Below are 6,801 nucleotides of genomic sequence, written 5' to 3' on the forward strand. Positions count from 1 at the left end.
AGCCTTGTCTTGTTCCTGATTTCAGTGGGATTGCTTTGAGTTTATTTTCATTTAGTTTGATGTTGGCTGTTGGCTTGTTGTATATTGCCTTTATTATATTTATGTGTGTTCCTTGTATCCTTGCTCTCTTCAAGACTTTTATCATTAAGGGGTATTGAATTTTGTCCAAGACTTTTTCAGCATCTAATGAGATGTTCACATTAATTTTTCTTTTAGTTTGCTTATATTACATTGACAGATTTTTGTATGTTGAACCAGCCCTACATCTCTGGGCTGAAGTCTATTTGGTCATGGTGGATGATTTTCTGATGTGGCTTTGGATTTGGATTGCCAGTACTTTCTTGATTAGTTTTGCATCAATGTTCATGAGTAAGATTGCTCTGTAATTCTCTTTCTTAGTAATGCCTTTGTGTGCTTTGGGTATACGGGTAACTGTAGCCTCATAAAACATGTTTGGTACTATTCCTTCTGTTTCTATTGTGTGGAACAATTTAAGGAATATTGGTATTAGTTCTTCTTTGAAAATCTTGTAGCATTGTGCACTAAAACTTCTTATCCTGGGATTTTTCTTTTCTCTTTTTTTTTTTTTGGAGGGGAAGAGACTTTTGATGACTGTTTTTATTTCCTTAGCAGTTATAGCTCTATTCAATTTGTTTATCTGATCTTGATTCAATTTGGTAAGTGATATTTATCCAGAAAATTGTCCATTTCCTTTCAGTTGTCCAATTTTGTTGAGTACAGGCTTTTGAAGTTTGACCTGATGATTCTCTGGATTTCCTCCATATCTGTTTTTATGTCCCCCTTTCATTTCTGATTTTGTTAATCTGGATATTCTTTCTCTGTCTTTTGGTTAGTTTGGGTAAAGATATGTCTATTTTGTTGATTTTCTTGAAAACCAACTCTTTGTCTCATTGATTCTTTGTATTATTTTGTTAATTTCAACTCTCAATTTGATTATTTCTTGTCATCTATTCATCCTGAGTGAGTTTGCTTCTTTTTGCTCTATAGCTTTCAGGTGTTTTGTTAACTCGTTATGTGTGATTTCTCCAGCTTCTTTATGTAGGAATTTAGTGCTATGAATTTTCCTCTTAAGACTGCTTTCATTGTGCTCCATAAGTTTTGGTTTGTTTTGTGGTCATTTTCATTGAATTTTTGGAAGTCTTTAATTCCTTTTTTATTTTCATTGATGATTCATGTGAGCATTATTCAATTTCCATGTTTTTGTGGGCGTTCTGAAATTAGTGGTGGTGTTGAATTCTGACTTAAGCCATGGTGATACTGTAAGAGATATGGAGATATTCTGATTTATTTTGTATCTGTTGAGGCTTCTTTGTTACTGAATATGTGGTCTATTTTTGAGAAGGTTCCATAGGATGCTGGAAAACATGTATAGTCTTTTATGTTAGGATGCAATGGTCTATAGATGTTTGTTAAGTCCATTTGAATCATAACGTCTGTTAGTTCCTTTATTTATTTGTTAAGTTTCTGCCTGGCAGACCTATCTATTGGTGAGAGTGTGGTGTTGATTTCTCCCACTAATAGTGTCTGGGGTTTAATATGTAATTTAAGCTTTAGTAATGTTTCTTTTACATATGAGGGTGCCCTCGTATTTGTGGCATAGATGTTCAGTATTGAAATTTCCTCTTGATAGATTTTTCCTGTAATATATATGAGATCTCCTTCTTTGTCTCTTTTGATTGTTCTTAGTTTGAAATTTATTTTGTTAGATATTAGGATAGCTACATCAGTTTATTTCTTAAGTCCATTTGATTGGAATTTTTTCCCAATCTTTTACTCTGAGGTGATGTCGGTCTTTGAGGTTGAGATGTGTTTCTTGTATGCAGCAGGATGGATTCTGTTTTCACAGTAGCCTGTGTCTTTTTATAGGTGAGTTGAATTCATTTATATTAAGGGATATTAATGACCAGTGATTGTTAGTTCCTGTCATTTTAGTTTTGTTGTAGGTGATATTATTGTGTGTGCTTTCCCCTTCTTTGGAATTTGCTGATGTGACATCACCTATTGTCTGTGATTTTGTGAGTGTTGCTGACTTCCTGGGAATGGAGTTTTCCTTCTAGTACTTTGTGTAGTGCTGAATTTGTGGCTAGGTTCTTTAAATCTGGTTCTGTCATGTAATATCTTGTTTTGTCCGTCTATGTTGATTCAAAGTTTGCTGGGTATAGTAGTCTAAGCTGGCATCCATGGTTTCTTGATGTCTGCATAACACTTGACTGTGACATCCTGGCTTTCATTATTTTCATTGAGGAGTCAGATGTAATTTTAATAGGTTTGCATTTATATGTTACTTGGCCTTTTTATTTGAAGCTCCTATTATTCTTTCTTTTTAAATTTTTATTTATTTTTAAAAGAAAATGATCTTTTTTTTTTCATTATACACACCCAACCTAAGGTTATTATTCTTTTTTTATTCTGTGTGTTTAATGTTTTGATTATTATGTAGCAATGGGACTTTTTCCTTTTTTCTTTTTGGTCCAGTCTATTTGGTGTTCGGTAAGCTTCTTATACCTTCATAGGGATATACTTCTTTTGGTTGGGAAAGTTTTCTTCTATAATTCTGTTGAATATATTTTTCATGTCTTTGAGTTGGACTTCTCTTTCTTCTATCTCTATTATTCTCAGGTTTGGCCTTTTCATTGTGTCCCATATCTCCTGGATATTTTGTCTTAAGCTTTTGTTAGGTTTAACATTTTCTTTGACTGATGAATCTATTTTCTCTATCGTATCTTCACTACCTGAGATTCTTTCTCCCATCTGTTGTATTCTGCTGTTTATGTTTGCGTTTGTGGTTCTTGATTATTTACCCATAGTTTCCATTTCCAGAATTCCCTCAGTTTCTGTTTTCTTTATTGTCTCTATTTCGGTTTTCAAGTCTTGAATCACTTCTTGCATCTGTTTGATTGCTTTTTCTTGCTTTTCTTTAAGGGATTTGTTGATTTCTTCCAATTTTTTTGTTTGTCTTTTCCTCCATTTCTTTGATGGAATTTTTCATTTCTTCTTTAAAGGCCTCAAACATTGTCCTAATGTTATTTTTTTAGGCCATCGTCTTCTGCTTCATGTGTGTTGGGGTGTTCAAGTCTTGCTGCTGTAGAGCCACTGGTTTTGGAGGGTGCCTTGCTGCTCTTTGTGTTGAAGGAGCGGCAGGGCTGCGTTCTGGCAGCCCTGGCTCCCACATGGCAGGCTTATGCCCCAAAATAATTACACGGAAACTGTATTCTTTTAAACACTGCCTGGCCTGGCTAGTTCCAGTTTCTTATTGGCTAGCTCTTACATATTAATCTAACCCATTTCTAATATTCTGTGTAGCCCATGAGGTGGCTTACCAGGGAGGATCTTAACCTGCATCTGTCTGGCGTGGGAGAATCATGGCGACTCCTCACTCAGCTTCTTTCTCCCAGCATTCTCTTCTGTTTACTCCACCCACCTATGTTCTAACCAATAAAATGGGCCAAGGCAGTTTCTTTATTATAATTAACCAATGTCCTTCCTCCATCATCTTTGTGTTGTTTAGTGTGTTCTTTTCTTGTCTACTCACCTTTTCCTTCGATTGGCATAGTTGGGGTTGTGTCTCCGGTGATCAGTTCTTCAGGTACCAATGGAATCTAGGCTTATATGGTCACTCCTCGTGGTAGAAGAGGGGCCATGGTCCTGATCACAACAGGTGTCACTTGCTGGCAAAACAGTGGTCCGGAGAAGGCAGGCAGCCCTTCCTTGCCTGCTGGCTCTGGCAGACCGTGTTCTGTCACTTTCATATGCCCAGGCTCAGAATGAAGATTAGAAAAAGGTGCTTTTGAAGGAGGCTTATCAGGATTTTAACAGAGATCTCACTGGTTCTAGTATCCTTTGATTTTTAAATTTAGCTTAGAAATAAGAGGCTAGCCCATCATGCTGAAACAGTCCATGTTTCTTTCATCTTTGACATTGTAGTCTTGAGCTCACCACCAAGAAATGGGCTCGACCTCAGTCTGAAAATGGTGATCCTGCCCCCAGGAACCTCACAATGAGACTCACTTTCCTATGGTTTTAAGATACAACTTTCTTGTTCCCCAACTGCAATGATATTAGTAGTTAACAGCTTGGACATTCTATATCTGTTGTTTAACAATTATTGTCTCTCTGGATGGATAACACTGCTGGCTAGGCCAAGAAAGTCAGCAAATGCATGAAGACTGCACAGCAAGATGAGGCTCTACCTCAGTTCAAAATGGTGATCCCACCTACAGGAATCTCAGAAGGAGACTCTCTGTGTCAATTTTAAAACTTTTAATCATAAAGTTAGTCATCACATTATGCCTTTGAGTTGTATCCTGAGTCAAATCTCAGGAGCTCTAGGTCAAGCCAGGGGCAGGGTGAATGCCTGTTTGTACTGGGATTTAATAACCATTTGCTTAATGACTCCCAGACTGGGTCGAAGGGAATAGTTTCCTATAGACCTAAGATTCCTGCCTTTGTCGAGGAAAAGAGGTGACATTCTATCTTCTGTAACTGAGTTTCAGCTGAAATTGAGATATTCTTGTCAAGGCCCAGGAAAGCTGGAATGTAGGTCAAAGGACAGGAGGAGATTTAGGCAATGGGAACCAACCATTCATCAGAAGCATCTGGTTTTCTGACCCATCTTGGAGATGGTGTGGTGTAGGTCACTTTGGAGCAATTTGTAATCTGCAGCTGATTCCTTGACAGTGTCTGTCAGCATAGTGGAAATGTGCTGGAACAGGTATAGACTAGAGACAGAAGTTAAAGTTTATGAACTTAAAGGAAAATATTACCTGTGGAACTTGCCCCCTCAGGAATAGTCACTAGGTGGGGAAGCTTAGACTATTGGTTGGCATGATAGGAATATTTATCTGGTTAAATACCTTAAATTACTTTTACACCATTACAATTTATACCAACCTCATTTTTCTCCATCCAGTCACCTACCACAATACAAAAATGGTTACTGAGAGCAGTGATTGCAAAGCAAGTTATAAAGGAATAGCTAAAAAGTTACATTTGCCGGGCGATGGTGGCGCATGCCTTTAATCCCAGCACACGGGAGGCAGAGGCAGGCAAATCTCTGTAAGTTCGAGACCAGCTTGGTCTACAAGAGCTAGTTCCAGGACAGGCTTCAAAACCACAGAGAAACTCTGTCTCAAAAAAACCAAGAAAAAAAATTACATTTGAAACCTGTTTGTCTTTTAAGATGAAGCTTGTGAATTTGCCTTTCTCCTCAGGTGACCTAACAGCTATGGAAAAAGCAAGGCCTGATTTTCACAGAGAAATGTACTGACTAGGCAGTGCTGCTGAACAGATGAAAAGGCTACACTTAGCCATCAGAGGTCTGAGAAGGATAAATGTGTACAGTGAGTTTGTACCAAATGGCTTCTGTATCAATTAAAATGACAGGAACTTTTAAAATTCTTTTTATTGAGCTGTATATTTTTTTCTTCATTCCCCTTTCTTCCTCTCCCCTCCCCTTCAACCCTCTCCCATGGTCCGGTCCCCATGCTCCTAGTTTACTCAGGAGATCTTGAAAATGACAGGAACTTACTCCCATACATGGACGATTACCTAGGCTTCTTTTTGGCAAGCTCAGTAATCTGGTAATCTCAATGGAGGTGGGATAGTTTCAGTCTTCAGCAGTCACACAGGACTACATTGTAAGGGTCATTCTAGCACAAGGGCTTCTTGGCAGTCCCGAGGCAAGGAAAGCCATAAAGTTACACCATGCCATAACCTCACAAGAGAGGTTTACTGGGGGAGAAGCACAGAATGGTGGCTGCTTATGAACAGGAAGAGAGGCAACAGAGGGCTCCACAAAAGGGATGGAGCACATGCACTGAAGAGGACGGTATGACTGATGTTTATTTTTGTTGTTGCTGTTGCTGATAATATTGAGTCATGTAAGAGGGGATTTCCAAGGCTTAGAAACTCTAGGTCAAGCCAGGGGGCAGGGCGTTTTTCTCTTGGCCCTGGCCCCTACAAGCATTAATTCTTTGACTGCCACACAGAGCAGCATCAGCCTTTAGCAGCCAGAACAAAAAGATACCAGAGACTTTCCTGTGGCTGAGGAATTTGAGAGACTGGTTTAGCTTTGTGTGACAAAGAGGAGCAATCAGTTCTTCAGTGTCCTGACTGTCCACAGTTTAGATCGAGTCCTGGTGGTGGGTGAAGGCTTGGGGCATTTTTTCCCAGTGCTTAGCATCACCAAATTCAGGAGGAATTGTCATGTATGGAGGCGACCTTAGGGCTGCTGTTAGGATCTGGTATTTATGTCTATAATGAGAAACCTTTTTTATTAAACATTTAAAATTCCATATTCAGTAGTTCTCTGAGAAGTCCGAGGACCATTACCTATTAAGTATACCTGATTTTAAGTGAACTTTATTTGTTTAGTTATTTAACCTTTGAAAAACTTGTCCCTGTAAATGAATTATGTTTGAACCTAGCATGGCTACAAGCAAAGCTCTGAGTGCAGAAAAGGAAAAATAAAGATCATTTATAAGGTGACTGGCCACTAATTTTCATGTCCTAATTATCTGTAACAGTTTACAAGCTAGTGGCTTTTATAGGACTAAGGTTTTACAGTTTTATCCCTGATAAGTTTTAGATTAAAAAATTATAGTTCTGAATAGAAGCTTTTAAAATATCAAAATAAAACTTTAAATAATAAATGAAGCCCATAGAGACTTGGAACCTGGGGAAGTTGGGGAGGTTTCCATTTTGGATCCCAGGAGAAAACAGGAGGCAATATTGTCAGGCAAAACAACATTATTAGTCCAAAATCCTGTGTCGGTATTATGT

Source organism: Alexandromys fortis, unplaced genomic scaffold (assembly GCF_014885135.2).
Source record: "Alexandromys fortis isolate MF-2015 unplaced genomic scaffold, M_Fortis_MF-2015_v1.1 scaffold_411, whole genome shotgun sequence".
NCBI lineage: Eukaryota > Metazoa > Chordata > Mammalia > Rodentia > Cricetidae > Alexandromys > Alexandromys fortis.